Genomic DNA, 15,696 nt, shown 5'->3' on the forward strand with positions numbered 1-15,696 from the left:
AGAGAAAAGACAAAAGAAGAGAAAAGAGAAAAGCTAAAAGAAGAGAAAAAAGAAAAGAAACGTGAAAAGCAGAGAAAAGAGAAAAGAAGAGAAAAGAGAAAAGAGAAAAGAACAGAAAAGAGAAAAGAGAAAAGAAGAGAAAAGAGAAAAGAAGAGAAAAGGAAAAAGTAAGAGAAATGAGAAAAGAGAAAAGACAAAAGAAGAGAAAATAAGAGAAAAGAGAAAAGAAGGGAAATGTTAAAAGAGAATAGGGAAAGGAAGAGAAAAGGGAAAAGAGAAAAGAAGAGAATAGTGAAAAGATGAGAAAAGAGAAAAGAGAAAAGAAGAGAAATGAGAAGAGAGAAAAGTGAAAAGAGAAAAGAGAAAAGAAGAGAAAACAGAAGAGAAAAGAAGAGAAAAGAGAAAAGAAAAGTGAAAAGCAGAGAAAAGAGAAAAGAACAGAAAAGAGAAAAGAGAAAAGAGAAAAGAGAAAAGAAGAGAAAAGAGAAGAGAAAAGAAGAGAAAAGAGAAAAGAAAAGTGAAAAGCAGAGAAAAGAGAAAAGAACAGAAAAGAGAAAAGAGAAAAGAAGAGAAAATAGAAAAGAGAAGAGAGAAAAGGGAAAAGAGCAAAGAAGAGAAAAGAGAAAAAACAAGAAAACAGAAAAGAAGAGAGGAGAGAAAAGAGAAAAGAAGATAAAAGAGAACTGAGAAGAGAGAAAAGAAAAAAGAGAAATGAAGAGAAAAGCGAAAATGAGAGAAAAGAGAAAAGAGAAAAGAAGAGAAAAGAGAATCGAAGAGAGAAGAGAATAGAAGATAAAATAGAAAACAGAAAAAAGAGAAAAGACAAATGAGAAAAGAAGAAAAAAGGGAAAAGACGAGAAAAGAAAATAGAAGAGAAAAGGGAAAAGAAGAGAAAAGAGAAAAAAGAACAGACGAGAAAAGAGAAACGAAGAGAAAAGAGAAAATAGAAGAGAGAAAAGAGAAAGGAGCAAGTAGAAAACAAGAGAAAAGCGAAAAGACAAAAGAAGAGAAATGAAAAAAGAAGAGAAAAGAGAAAGGAAGAGAAAAGAGGAAAGAGAAAAGAGAAAATAAGAGAACAGAGAAATGAGAAAAGAGAAAAGAGAAGAGAGAAAAGAGAAAAGAGAAAAGAAGAGATAAGAGAAAAGAAGGGATAACTGAATAGAGAAAGGAGCAAGTAGAAAAGAAGAGAAAAGAGAAAAGACAAAAGAAGAGAAATGAGAAAAGAAGAGAAAAGAGAAAGGAAGAGAAAAGAGAAAATATAAGAGAGAACAGAGAAATGAGAAAAGAAGAGAAAAGAGAATAGAAGACAAAAGAGGAATAGAGAATAGTGAAAAGGGAAAAGAAGAGAAAAGAGAAAAGACGAGAAAACAGAAAACAAGAGAGGAGAGGCAAGAGAAAAGAAGAGAAAAGAGAAGAGAAAAGAAGAGAAAAGAGAAAAGAGAATTGAAGAGAAAATAGAAAAGAGAAGAGAGAAAAGAGAAAAGGGAAAAGAAGAGAAAAGAGAAAAGACGAGAAAACAAAAAAGAAGAGAGGAGAGAAAAGAGAAAAGAAGAGAAAAGAGAAATGAGAAGAGAGAAAAGAGAAAAGAAGAGAAAACGAAAAGAGAAAACAAGAGAAAAGAGAACAGAGAAAAGAGAAAAGAAGAGAAAAGAGAAAAGGGAATATACGAAAAAAGAGAAAAGAGAAAAGAAGAGAAAAGGAGAGAAAAGACAAAAGAGCAAAGAGAAAAGAGAAAAGAAGGAAAAAGAAAAAAGACAAAAGACAAAAGAAGAGAAAACACAAACGAAGAGAAAAGAGAAAAGAAGAGAAAAGAGAAAAGAAAAGTGAAAAGCAGAGAAAAGAGAAAAGAACAGAAAAGAGAAAAGAGAAAAGAAGAGAAAATAGAAAAGAAGAGAAAAGGGGAAAGTAAGAGAAAACAGAAAAGACAAAAGAAGAGAAAAGAGAAAATAAGAGAACAGAGAAAAGAAGATAAAAGGTAAAAGAGAAAAGAAGAGAAATGAGGAAAGAGAAAAAAGAAAAGAAGGGAAAAGAGAAAAGAGAAAGGAAGAGAAATGAGAAAAGAGAAAAGAAGGGAATAGAGAAAAGAAGTGAAAAGAGGAAAGAAGAGAAAAGAGAAAAGGGAAGAGAGAAAAGTGAAAAGAGAAAAGAGAAAAGAAGAGAAAAGAGAAAAGTAGAGAAAATGGAAAAGAAGAGAAAAGAGAAAAGAGGAAAAAACAGAAAAGAGAAAAGAAGAGAAAAGAGGAAAGAGAAAAAAGAAAAGAAGGGAAAAGAGAAGAGAGAAAGGAAGAGAAATAAGAAAAGAGAAAAGAAGGGAATAGAGAAAAGAAGTGAAAAGAGAAAAGAAGAGAAAAGAGAAAAGGGAAGAGAGAAAAGTGAAAAGAGAAAAGAGAAAAGAGAAAAGAAGATAAAAGAGGAATGAGAAAAGAAGAGAAATGAGAAGAGAGAAAAGTGAAAAGAGAAAACAGAAAAGAAGAGGAAAGAGAAATGAAGAGAAAAGAGGAAAGAGAAAAGAAGAGAAAGGAGAAAAGAGAAAAGAAGAGAAAAGACGAGAAAAGAGAAAGGAAAAGAGAAGAGAAAAGAGAAAAGAAGAGAAAAGAGAAAAGGGAAGAGAGAAAAGAGAAAAGAGAAAATAAGAGAAAAGAGAAAATAGAAAATAGAAGAGAGAAAAGAGAAAAGAAGAGAAAAGAGAATAGAAGAGATTAGAAAAAAGAAGAGAAAAGAGAAAAGAGAAATGAGAAAAGAAGAGAAAAGAGAAAACAAGAGAAATGAGAAAATGAACAGAAAAGAGAAAAGACAAAAGAAGAGAAAAGAGAAAAGCTAAAAGAAGAGAAAAAGAAAAGAAACGTGAAAAGCAGAGAAAAGAGAAAAGAAGAGAAAAGAGAAAAGAGAAAAGAACAGAAAAGAGAAAAGAACAGAAAAGAGAAAAGAAGAGAAAAGGAAAAAGTAAGAGAAATGAGAAAAGAGAAAAGACAAAAGAAGAGAAAATAAGAGAAAAGAGAAAAGAAGGGAAATGTTAAAAGAGAATAGGGAAAGGAAGAGAAAAGGGAAAAGAGAAAAGAAGAGAATAGTGAAAAGATGAGAAAAGAGAAAAGAGAAAAGAACAGAAATGAGAAGAGAGAAAAGTGAAAAGAGAAAAGAGAAAAGAAGAGAAAAGAGAAGAGAAAAGAAGAGAAAAGAGAAAAGAAAAGTGAAAAGCAGAGAAAAGAGAAAAGAACAGAAAAGAGAAAAGAGAAAAGAAGAGAAAATAGAAAAGAGAAGAGAGAAAAGGGAAAAGAGCAAAGAAGAGAAAAGAGAAAAAACAAGAAAACAGAAAAGAAGAGAGGAGAGAAAAGAGAAAAGAAGATAAAAGAGAACTGAGAAGAGAGAAAAGAAAATAGAGAAATGAAGAGAAAAGCGAAAATGAGAGAAAAGAGAAAAGAGAAAAATAGAGAAAAGAGAATCGAAGAGAGAAGAGAATTGAAGATAAAATAGAAAACAGAAAAAAGAGAAAAGACAAATGAGAAAAGAAGAAAAAAGGGAAAAGACGAGAAAAGAAAATAGAAGAGAAAAGGGAAAAGAAGAGAAAAGAGAAAAGAGAACAGACGAGAAAAGAGAAACGAAGAGAAAAGAGAAAATAGAAGAGAAAAAAAGAGAAAGGAGCAAGTAGAAAACAAGAGAAAAGCGAAAAGACAAAAGAAGAGAAATGAAAAAAGAAGAGAAAAGAGAAAGGAAGAGAAAAGAGGAAAGAGAAAAGAGAAAATAAGAGAACAGAGAAATGAGAAAAGAGAAAAGAGAAGAGAGAAAAGAGAAAAGAGAAAAGAAGAGATAAGAGAAAAGAAGGGATAACTGAATAGAGAAAGGAGCAAGTAGAAAAGAAGAGAAAAGCGAAAAGACAAAAGAAGAGAAATGAGAAAAGAAGAGAAAAGAGAAAGGAAGAGAAAAGAGAAAATATAAGAGAGAACAGAGAAATGAGAAAAGAAGAGAAAAGAGAAGAGAAGACAAAAGAGGAATAGAGAATAGTGAAAAGGGAAAAGAAGAGAAAAGAGAAAAGACGAGAAAACAGAAAACAAGAGAGGAGAGGCAAGAGAAAAGAAGAGAAAAGAGAAGAGAAAAGAAGAGAAAAGAGAAAAGAGAATTGAAGAGAAAATAGAAAAGAGAAGAGAGAAAAGAGAAAAGGGAAAAGAAGAGAAAAGAGAAAAGACGAGAAAACAGAAAAGAAGAGAGGAGAGAAAAGAGAAAAGAAGAGAAAAGAGAAATGAGAAGAGAGAAAAGAGAAAAGAAGAGAAAACAAGAGAAAAGAGAACAGAGAAAAGAGAAAAGAAGAGAAAAGAGAAAAGGGAATATACGAAAAAAAAGAAAAGAGAAAAGAAGAGAAAAGGAGAGAAAAGACAAAAGAGCAAAGAGAAAAGAGAAAAGAAGGAAAAAGAAAAAAGACAAAAGACAAAAGAAGAGAAAACACAAACGAAGAGAAAAGAGAAAAGAAGAGAAAAGAGGAAAGAGAAAAAAGAAAAGAAGGGAAAAGAGAAAAGAGAAAGGAAGAGAAATGAGAAAAGACAAAAGAAGGGAATCGAGAAAAGAAGAGAAAAGAGAAAAGAAGAGAAAAGAGAAAAGGGAAGAGAGAAAAGTGAAAGGAGAAAAGAGAAAAGAAGAGAAAAGAGAAAAGTAGAGAAAATGGAAAAGAAGAGAAATGTGAAAAGATAAAAGAAGAGAAAAGAGTAAAGAAAAGTGAAAAGCAGAGAAAAGAGAAAACAACAGAAAAGGGAAAAGAGAAAAGAAGAGAAAAGAGAAATGAAGAGAAAAGAGGATAGAGAAAAGAAGAGAAAAGAGAAAAGAGAAAAGAAGAGAAAAGAAGAGAAAAGACGAGAAATGAAGAGAAAAGAGGAAAGAGAAAAGAAGAGAAAAGAGAAAAGAGAAAAGAAGAGAAAAGAGAAAAGACAAAAGAAGAGAAAAGATAAAATAAGAGAAAAGATAAAAGGTACAAGAGAATAGATGAGAATAGTGAAAAGAAGAGAAAAGAGGAATGAGAAAAGAAGAGAAATGAGAAGAGAGAAAAGTGAAAAGAGAAAACAGAAAAGAAGAGGAAAGAGAAATGAAGAGAAAAGAGGAAAGAGAAAAGAAGGAAAAAGAGAAAAGACAAAAGACAAAAGAAGAGAAAACACAAACGAAGAGAAAAGAGAAAAGAAGAGAAAAGAGGAAAGAGAAAAAAGAAAAGAAGGGAATAGAGAAGAGAGAAAGGAAGAGAAATAAGAAAAGAGAAAAGAAGGGAATAGAGAAAAGAAGTGAAAAGAGAAAAGAAGAGAAAAGAGAAAAGGGAAGAGAGAAAAGTGAAAAGAGAAAAGAGAAAAGAAGAGAAAAGTGAAAAGATAAAAGAAGAGAAAAGAGAAAAGAAAAGTGAAAAGCAGAGAAAAGAGAAAAGAGAAAAGAACAGAAAAGAGAAAAGAGAAAAGAAGAGAAAAGAGAAAAGAAGAGAACAGAGGAAAGAGAAAAAAGAAAAGAAGGGAAAAGAGAAGAGAGAAAGGAAGAGAAATAAGAAAAGAGAAAAGAAGGGAATAGAGAAAAGAAGTGAAAAGAGAAAAGAAGAGAAAAGAGAAAAGGGAAGAGAGAAAAGTGAAAAGAGAAAAGAGAAAAGAAGAGAAAAGAGAAAAGAAGATAAAAGAGGAATGAGAAAAGAAGAGAAATGAGAAGAGAGAAAAGTGAAAAGAGAAAACAGAAAAGAAGAGGAAAGAGAAATGAATAGAAAAGAGGAAAGAGAAAAGAAGAGAAAGGAGAAAAGAGAAAAGAAGAGAAAAGAGAAAAGAAGAGAAAAGACGAGAAAAGAGAAAGGAAAAGAGAAGAGAAAAGAGAAAAGAAGAGAAAAGAGAAAAGGGAAGAGAGAAAAGAGAAAAGAGAAAATAAGAGAAAAGAGAAAATAGAAGAGAGAAAAGAGAAAAGAAGAGAAAAGGGAAAAGAAGAGATAAGAAAAAAGAAGAGAAAAGAGAAAAGAGAAATGAGAAAAGAAGAGAAAAGAGAAAACAAGAGAAATGAGAAAATGAACAGAAAAGAGAAAAGACAAAAGAAGAGAAAAGAGAAAAGCTAAAAGAAGAGAAAAAAGAAAAGAAACGTGAAAAGCAGAGAAAAGAGAAAAGAAGAGAAAAGAGAAAAGAGAAAAGAACAGAAAAGAGAAAAGAGAAAAGAAGAGAAAAGAGAAAAGAAGAGAAAAGGAAAAAGTAAGAGAAATGAGAAAAGAGAAAAGACAAAAGAAGAGAAAATAAGAGAAAAGAGAAAAGAAGGGAAATGTTAAAAGAGAATAGGGAAAGGAAGAGAAAAGGGAAAAGAGAAAAGAAGAGAATAGTGAAAAGATGAGAAAAGAGAAAAGAGAAAAGAAGAGAAATGAGAAGAGAGAAAAGTGAAAAGAGAAAAGAGAAAAGAAGAGAAAAGAGAAGAGAAAAGAAGAGAAAAGAGAAAAGAAAAGTGAAAAGCAGAGAAAAGAGAAAAGAACAGAAAAGAGAAAAGAGAAAAGAAGAGAAAATAGAAAAGAGAAGAGAGAAAAGGGAAAAGAGCAAAGAAGAGAAAAGAGAAAAAACAAGAAAACAGAAAAGAAGAGAGGAGAGAAAAGAGAAAAGAAGATAAAAGAGAACTGAGAAGAGAGAAAAGAAAATAGAGAAATGAAGAGAAAAGCGAAAATGAGAGAAAAGAGAAAAGAGAAAAGAAGAGAAAAGAGAATCGAAGAGAGAAGAGAATAGAAGATAAAATAGAAAACAGAAAAAAGAGAAAAGACAAATGAGAAAAGAAGAAAAAAGGGAAAAGACGAGAAAAGAAAATAGAAGAGAAAAGGGAAAAGAAGAGAAAAGAGAAAAAAGAACAGACGAGAAAAGAGAAACGAAGAGAAAAGAGAAAATAGAAGAGAGAAAAGAGAAAGGAGCAAGTAGAAAACAAGAGAAAAGCGAAAAGACAAAAGAAGAGAAATGAAAAAAGAAGAGAAAAGAGAAAGGAAGAGAAAAGAGGAAAGAGAAAAGAGAAAATAAGAGAACAGAGAAATGAGAAAAGAGAAAAGAGAAGAGAGAAAAGAGAAAAGAGAAAAGAAGAGATAAGAGAAAAGAAGGGATAACTGAATAGAGAAAGGAGCAAGTAGAAAAGAAGAGAAAAGAGAAAAGACAAAAGAAGAGAAATGAGAAAAGAAGAGAAAAGAGAAAGGAAGAGAAAAGAGAAAATATAAGAGAGAACAGAGAAATGAGAAAAGAAGAGAAAAGAGAATAGAAGACAAAAGAGGAATAGAGAATAGTGAAAAGGGAAAAGAAGAGAAAAGAGAAAAGACGAGAAAACAGAAAACAAGAGAGGAGAGGCAAGAGAAAAGAAGAGAAAAGAGAAGAGAAAAGAAGAGAAAAGAGAAAAGAGAATTGAAGAGAAAATAGAAAAGAGAAGAGAGAAAAGAGAAAAGGGAAAAGAAGAGAAAAGAGAAAAGACGAGAAAACAGAAAAGAAGAGAGGAGAGAAAAGAGAAAAGAAGAGAAAAGAGAAAAGAAGGGATAACTGAATAGAGAAAGGAGCAAGTAGAAAAGAAGAGAAAAGAGAAAAGACAAAAGAAGAGAAATGAGAAAAGAAGAGAAAAGAGAAAGGAAGAGAAAAGAGAAAATATAAGAGAGAACAGAGAAATGAGAAAAGAAGAGAAAAGAGAATAGAAGACAAAAGAGGAATAGAGAATAGTGAAAAGGGAAAAGAAGAGAAAAGAGAAAAGACGAGAAAACAGAAAACAAGAGAGGAGAGGCAAGAGAAAAGAAGAGAAAAGAGAAGAGAAAAGAAGAGAAAAGAGAAAAGAGAATTGAAGAGAAAATAGAAAAGAGAAGAGAGAAAAGAGAAAAGGGAAAAGAAGAGAAAAGAGAAAAGACGAGAAAACAAAAAAGAAGAGAGGAGAGAAAAGAGAAAAGAAGAGAAAAGAGAAATGAGAAGAGAGAAAAGAGAAAAGAAGAGAAAACGAAAAGAGAAAACAAGAGAAAAGAGAACAGAGAAAAGAGAAAAGAAGAGAAAAGAGAAAAGGGAATATACGAAAAAAGAGAAAAGAGAAAAGAAGAGAAAAGGAGAGAAAAGACAAAAGAGCAAAGAGAAAAGAGAAAAGAAGAGAAAAGAGAAAAGAAGATAAAAGAGGAATGAGAAAAGAAGAGAAATGAGAAGAGAGAAAAGTGAAAAGAGAAAACAGAAAAGAAGAGGAAAGAGAAATGAATAGAAAAGAGGAAAGAGAAAAGAAGAGAAAGGAGAAAAGAGAAAAGAAGAGAAAAGAGAAAGGAAGAGAAAAGACGAGAAAAGAGAAAGGAAAAGAGAAGAGAAAAGAGAAAAGAAGAGAAAAGAGAAAAGGGAAGAGAGAAAAGAGAAAAGAGAAAATAAGAGAAAAGAGAAAATAGAAGAGAGAAAAGAGAAAAGAAGAGAAAAGGGAAAAGAAGAGATAAGAAAAAAGAAGAGAAAAGAGAAAAGAGAAATGAGAAAAGAAGAGAAAAGAGAAAACAAGAGAAATGAGAAAATGAACAGAAAAGAGAAAAGACAAAAGAAGAGAAAAGAGAAAAGCTAAAAGAAGAGAAAAAAGAAAAGAAACGTGAAAAGCAGAGAAAAGAGAAAAGAAGAGAAAAGAGAAAAGAGAAAAGAACAGAAAAGAGAAAAGAGAAAAGAAGAGAAAAGAGAAAAGAGAAAAGAAGAGAAAAGACGAGAAATGAAGACAAAAGAGGAAAGAGAAAAGAAGAGAAAAGAGAAAAGAGAAAAGAAGAGAAAAGAGAAAAGACAAAGAAGAGAAAAGATAAAATAAGAGAAAAGATAAAAGGTAAAAGAGAAAAGAGAATAGATGAGAATAGTGAAAAGAAGAGAAAAGAGGAATGAGAAAAGAAGAGAAATGAGAAAAGAGAAAAGTGAAAAGAGAAAACAGAAAAGAAGAGGAAAGAGAAATGAATAGAAAAGAGGAAAGAGAAAAGAAGAGAAAGGAGAAAAGAGAAAAGAAGAGAAAAGAGAAAGGAAGAGAAAAGACGAGAAAAGAGAAAGGAAAAGAGAAGAGAAAAGAGAAAAGAAGAGAAAAGAGAAAAGGGAAGAGAGAAAAGAGAAAAGAGAAAATAAGAGAAAAGAGAAAATAGAAGAGAGAAAAGAGAAAAGAAGAGAAAAGGGAAAAGAAGAGATAAGAAAAAAGAAGAGAAAAGAGAAAAGAGAAATGAGAAAAGAAGAGAAAAGAGAAAACAAGAGAAATGAGAAAATGAACAGAAAAGAGAAAAGACAAAAGAAGAGAAAAGAGAAAAGCTAAAAGAAGAGAAAAAATAAAAGAAACGTGAAAAGCAGAGAAAAGAGAAAAGAAGAGAAAAGAGAAAAGAACAGAAAAGAGAAAAGAGAAAAGAAGAGAAAAGAGAAAAGAAGAGAAAAGGAAAAAGTAAGAGAAATGAGAAAAGAGAAAAGACAAAAGAAGAGAAAATAAGAGAAAAGAGAAAAGAAGGGAAATGTTAAAAGAGAATAGGGAAAGGAAGAGAAAAGGGAAAAGAGAAAAGAAGAGAATAGTGAAAAGATGAGAAAAGAGAAAAGAGAAAAGAAGAGAAATGAGAAGAGAGAAAAGTGAAAAGAGAAAAGAGAAAAGAAGAGAAAACAGAAGAGAAAAGAAGAGAAAAGAGAAAAGAAAAGTGAAAAGCAGAGAAAAGAGAAAAGAACAGAAAAGAGAAAAGAGAAAAGAGAAAAGAGAAAAGAAGAGAAAAGAGAAGAGAAAAGAAGAGAAAAGAGAAAAGAAAAGTGAAAAGCAGAGAAAAGAGAAAAGAACAGAAAAGAGAAAAGAGAAAAGAAGAGAAAATAGAAAAGAGAAGAGAGAAAAGGGAAAAGAGCAAAGAAGAGAAAAGAGAAAAAACAAGAAAACAGAAAAGAAGAGAGGAGAGAAAAGAGAAAAGAAGATAAAAGAGAACTGAGAAGAGAGAAAAGAAAAAAGAGAAATGAAGAGAAAAGCGAAAATGAGAGAAAAGAGAAAAGAGAAAAGAAGAGAAAAGAGAATCGAAGAGAGAAGAGAATAGAAGATAAAATAGAAAACAGAAAAAAGAGAAAAGACAAATGAGAAAAGAAGAAAAAAGGGAAAAGACGAGAAAAGAAAATAGAAGAGAAAAGGGAAAAGAAGAGAAAAGAGAAAAAAGAACAGACGAGAAAAGAGAAACGAAGAGAAAAGAGAAAATAGAAGAGAGAAAAGAGAAAGGAGCAAGTAGAAAACAAGAGAAAAGCGAAAAGACAAAAGAAGAGAAATGAAAAAAGAAGAGAAAAGAGAAAGGAAGAGAAAAGAGGAAAGAGAAAAGAGAAAATAAGAGAACAGAGAAATGAGAAAAGAGAAAAGAGAAGAGAGAAAAGAGAAAAGAGAAAAGAAGAGATAAGAGAAAAGAAGGGATAACTGAATAGAGAAAGGAGCAAGTAGAAAAGAAGAGAAAAGAGAAAAGACAAAAGAAGAGAAATGAGAAAAGAAGAGAAAAGAGAAAGGAAGAGAAAAGAGAAAATATAAGAGAGAACAGAGAAATGAGAAAAGAAGAGAAAAGAGAATAGAAGACAAAAGAGGAATAGAGAATAGTGAAAAGGGAAAAGAAGAGAAAAGAGAAAAGACGAGAAAACACAAAACAAGAGAGGAGAGGCAAGAGAAAAGAAGAGAAAAGAGAAGAGAAAAGAAGAGAAAAGAGAAAAGAGAATTGAAGAGAAAATAGAAAAGAGAAGAGAGAAAAGAGAAAAGGGAAAAGAAGAGAAAAGAGAAAAGACGAGAAAACAAAAAAGAAGAGAGGAGAGAAAAGAGAAATGAGAAGAGAGAAAAGAGAAAAGAAGAGAAAACGAAAAGAGAAAACAAGAGAAAAGAGAACAGAGAAAAGAGAAAAGAAGAGAAAAGAGAAAAGGGAATATACGAAAAAAGAGAAAAGAGAAAAGAAGAGAAAAGGAGAGAAAAGACAAAAGAGCAAAGAGAAAAGAGAAAAGAAGGAAAAAGAAAAAAGACAAAAGACAAAAGAAGAGAAAACACAAACGAAGAGAAAAGAGAAAAGAAGAGAAAAGAGGAAAGAGAAAAAAGAAAAGAAGGGAAAAGAGAAAAGAGAAAGGAAGAGAAATGAGAAAAGAGAAAAGAAGGGAATCGAGAAAAGAAGAGAAAAGAGAAAAGAAGAGAAAAGAGAAAAGGGAAGAGAGAAAAGTGAAAGGAGAAAAGAGAAAAGAAGAGAAAAGAGAAAAGTAGAGAAAATGGAAAAGAAGAGAAATGTGAAAAGATAAAAGAAGAGAAAAGAGTAAAGAAAAGTGAAAAGCAGAGAAAAGAGAAAACAACAGAAAAGGGAAAAGAGATAAGAAGAGAAAAGAGAAATGAAGAGAAAAGAGGATAGAGAAAAGAAGAGAAAAGAGAAAAGAGAAAAGAAGAGAAAAGACGAGAAATGAAGAGAAAAGAGGAAAGAGAAAAGAAGAGAAAAGAGAAAAGAGAAAAGAAGAGAAAAGAGAAAAGAAGAGAAAAGAGAAAAGACAAAAGAAGAGAAAAGATAAAATAAGAGAAAAGATAAAAGGTAAAAGAGAAAAGAGAATAGATGAGAATAGTGAAAAGAAGAGAAAAGAGGAATGAGAAAAGAAGAGAAATGAGAAGAGAGAAAAGTGAAAAGAGAAAAGAAGAGAAAAGGAGAGAAAAGACAAAAGAGCAAAGAGAAAAGAGAAAAGAAGGAAAAAGAAAAAAGACAAAAGACAAAAGAAGAGAAAACACAAACGAGGAGAAAAGAGAAAAGAAGAGAAAAGAGGAAAGAGAAAAAAGAAAAGAAGGGAAAAGAGAAAAGAGAAAGGAAGAGAAATGAGAAAAGAGAAAAGAAGGGAATCGAGAAAAGAAGAGAAAAGAGAAAAGAAGAGAAAAGAGAAAAGGGAAGAGAGAAAAGTGAAAGGAGAAAAGAGAAAAGAAGAGAAAAGAGAAAAGTAGAGAAAATGGACAAGAAGAGAAATGTGAAAAGATAAAAGAAGAGAAAAGAGTAAAGAAAAGTGAAAAGCAGAGAAAAGAGAAAACAACAGAAAAGGGAAAAGAGATAAGAAGAGAAAAGAGAAATGAAGAGAAAAGAGGATAGAGAAAAGAAGAGAAAAGAGAAAAGAGAAAAGAAGAGAAAAGACGAGAAATGAAGAGAAAAGAGGAAAGAGAAAAGAAGAGAAAAGAGAAAAGAGAAAAGAAGAGAAAAGAGAAAAGACAAAGAAGAGAAAAGATAAAATAAGAGAAAAGATAAAAGGTAAAAGAGAAAAGAGAATAGATGAGAATAGTGAAAAGAAGAGAAAAGAGGAATGAGAAAAGAAGAGAAATGAGAAAAGAGAAAAGTGAAAAGAGAAAACAGAAAAGAAGAGGAAAGAGAAATGAAGAGAAAAGAGGAAAGAGAAAAGAAGGAAAAAGAGAAAAGACAAAAGACAAAACAAGAGAAAACACAAATGAAGAGAAAAGAGAAAAGAAGAGAAAAGAGGAAAGAGAAAAAAGAAAAGAAGGGAAAAGAGAAGAGAGAAAGGAAGAGAAATAAGAAAAGAGAAAAGAAGGGAATAGAGAAAAGAAGTGAAAAGAGAAAAGAAGAGAAAAGAGAAAAGGGAAGAGAGAAAAGTGAAAAGAGAAAAGAGAAAAGAAGAGAAAAGTGAAAAGATAAAAGAAGAGAAAAGAGAAAAGAAAAGTGAAAAGCAGAGAAAAGAGAAAAGAGAAAAGAACAGAAAAGAGAAAAGAAGAGAAAAGAGAAAAGAAGAGAAAAGAGGAAAGAGAAAAAAGAAAAGAAGGGAAAAGAGAAGAGAGAAAGGAAGAGAAATAAGAAAAGAGAAAAGAAGGGAATAGAGAAAAGAAGTGAAAAGAGAAAAGAAGAGAAAAGAGAAAAGGGAAGAGAGAAAAGTGAAAAGAGAAAAGAGAAAAGAAGAGAAAAGAGAAAAGAAGATAAAAGAGGAATGAGAAAAGAAGAGAAATGAGAAGAGAGAAAAGTGAAAAGAGAAAACAGAAAAGAAGAGGAATGAGAAATGAAGAGAAAAGAGTAAAGAGAAAACAAGAGAAAGGAGAAAAGAGAAAAGAAGAGAAAAGAGAAAAGAAGAGAAAAGACGAGAAAAGAGAAAGGAAAAGAGAAGAGAATAGAGAAAAGAAGAGAAAAGAGAAAAGGGAAGAGAGAAAAGAGAAAAGAGAAAATAAGAGAAAAGAGAAAATAGAAGAGAGAAAAGAGAAAAGAAGAGAAAAGGGAATAGAAGAGATAAGAAAAAAGAAGAGAAAAGAGAAAAGAGAAATGAGAAAAGAAGAGAAAAGAGAAAACAAGAGAAATGAGAAAATGAACAGAAAAGAGAAAAGACAAAAGAAGAGAAAAGAGAAAAGCTAAAAGAAGAGAAAAAAGAAAAGAAACGTGAAAAGCAGAGAAAAGAGAAAAGAAGAAAAAAGAGAAAAGAGAAAAGAACAGAAAAGAGAAAAGAGAAAAGAAGAGAAAAGAGAAAAGAAGAGAAAAGGAAAAAGTAAGAGAAATGAGAAAAGAGAAAAGACAAAAGAAGAGAAAATAAGAGAAAAGAGAAAAGAAGGGAAATGTTAAAAGAGAATAGGGAAAGGAAGAGAAAAGGGAAAAGAGAAAAGAGAAAAAAAGAGAAAAGAGAATCGAAGAGAGAAGAGAATAGAAGATAAAATAGAAAACAGAAAAAAGAGAAAAGACAAATGAGAAAAGAAGAAAAAAGGGAAAAGACGAGAAAAGAAAATCGAAGAGAAAAGGGAAAAGAAGAGAAAAGAGAAAAGAGAACAGACGAGAAAAGAGAAACGAAGAGAAAAGAGAAAATAGAAGAGAGAAAAGAGAAAGGAGCAAGTAGAAAACAAGAGAAAAGCGAAAAGACAAAAGAAGAGAAATGAAAAAAGAAGAGAAAAGAGAAAGGAAGAGAAAAGAGGAAAGAGAAAAGAGAAAATAAGAGAACAGAGAAATGAGAAAAGAGAAAAGAGAAGAGAGAAAAGAGAAAAGAGAAAAGAAGAGATAAGAGAAAAGAAGGGATAACTGAATAGAGAAAGGAGCAAGTAGAAAAGAAGAGAAAAGAGAAAAGACAAAAGAAGAGAAATGAGAAAAGAAGAGAAAAGAGAAAGGAAGAGAAAAGAACAGAAAAGAGAAAAGAGAAAAGAAGAGAAAAGAGAAAAGAAGAGAAAAGAGGAAAGAGAAAAAAGAAAAGAAGGGAAAAGAGAAGAGAGAAAGGAAGAGAAATAAGAAAAGAGAAAAGAAGGGAATAGAGAAAAGAAGTGAAAAGAGAAAAGAAGAGAAAAGAGAAAAGGGAAGAGAGAAAAGTGAAAAGAGAAAAGAGAAAAGAAGAGAAAAGAGAAAAGAAGATAAAAGAGGAATGAGAAAAGAAGAGAAATGAGAAGAGAGAAAAGTGAAAAGAGAAAACAGAAAAGAAGAGGAAAGAGAAATGAAGAGAAAAGAGGAAAGAGAAAAGAAGAGAAAGGAGAAAAGAGAAAAGAAGAGAAAAGAGAAAAGAAGAGAAAAGACGAGAAAAGAGAAAGGAAAAGAGAAGAGAAAAGAGAAAAGAAGAGAAAAGAGAAAAGGGAAGAGAGAAAAGAGAAAAGAGAAAATAAGAGAAAAGAGAAAATAGAAGAGAGAAAAGAGAAAAGAAGAGAAAAGGGAATAGAAGAGATAAGAAAAAAGAAGAGAAAAGAGAAAAGAGAAATGAGAAAAGAAGAGAAAAGAGAAAACAAGAGAAATGAGAAAATGAACAGAAAAGAGAAAAGACAAAAGAAGAGAAAAGAGAAAAGCTAAAAGAAGAGAAAAAAGAAAAGAAACGTGAAAAGCAGAGAAAAGAGAAAAGAAGAGAAAAGAGAAAAGAGAAAAGAACAGAAAAGAGAAAAGAGAAAAGAAGAGAAAAGAGAAAAGAAGAGAAAAGGAAAAAGTAAGAGAAATGAGAAAAGAGAAAAGACAAAAGAAGAGAAAATAAGAGAAAAGAGAAAAGAAGGGAAATGTTAAAAGAGAATAGGGAAAGGAAGAGAAAAGGGAAAAGAGAAAAGAAGAGAATAGTGAAAAGATGAGAAAAGAGAAAAGAGAAAAGAAGAGAAATGAGAAGAGAGAAAAGTGAAAAGAGAAAAGAGAAAAGAAGAGAAAAGAGAAGAGAAAAGAAGAGAAAAGAGAAAAGAAAAGTGAAAAGCAGAGAAAAGAGAAAAGAACAGAAAAGAGAAAAGAGAAAAGAAGAGAAAATAGAAAAGAGAAGAGAGAAAAGGGAAAAGAGCAAAGAAGAGAAAAGAGAAAAAACAAGAAAACAGAAAAGAAGAGAGGAGAGAAAAGAGAAAAGAAGATAAAAGAGAACTGAGAAGAGAGAAAAGAAAATAGAGAAATGAAGAGAAAAGCGAAAATGAGAGAAAAGAGAAAAGAGAAAAGAAGAGAAAAGAGAATCGAAGAGAGAAGAGAATAGAAGATTAAATAGAAAACAGAAAAAAGAGAAAAGACAAATGAGAAAAGAAGAAAAAAGGGAAAAGACGAGAAAAGAAAATAGAAGAGAAAAGGGAAAAGAAGAGAAAAGAGAAAAGAGAACAGACGAGAAAAGAGAAACGAAGAGAAAAGAGAAAATAGAAGAGAGAAAAGAGAAAGGAGCAAGTAGAAAACAAGAGAAAAGCGAAAAGACAAAAGAAGAGAAATGAAAAAAGAAGAGAAAAGAGAAAGGAAGAGAAAAGAGGAAAGAGAAAAGAGAAAATAAGAGAACAGAGAAATGAGAAAAGAGAAAAGAGAAGAGAGAAAAGAGAAAAGAGAAAAGAAGAGATAAGAGAAAAGAAGGGATAACTGAATAGAGAAAG

Source organism: Chiloscyllium punctatum, chromosome 8 (genome assembly GCF_047496795.1).
Source record: "Chiloscyllium punctatum isolate Juve2018m chromosome 8, sChiPun1.3, whole genome shotgun sequence".
NCBI lineage: Eukaryota > Metazoa > Chordata > Chondrichthyes > Orectolobiformes > Hemiscylliidae > Chiloscyllium > Chiloscyllium punctatum.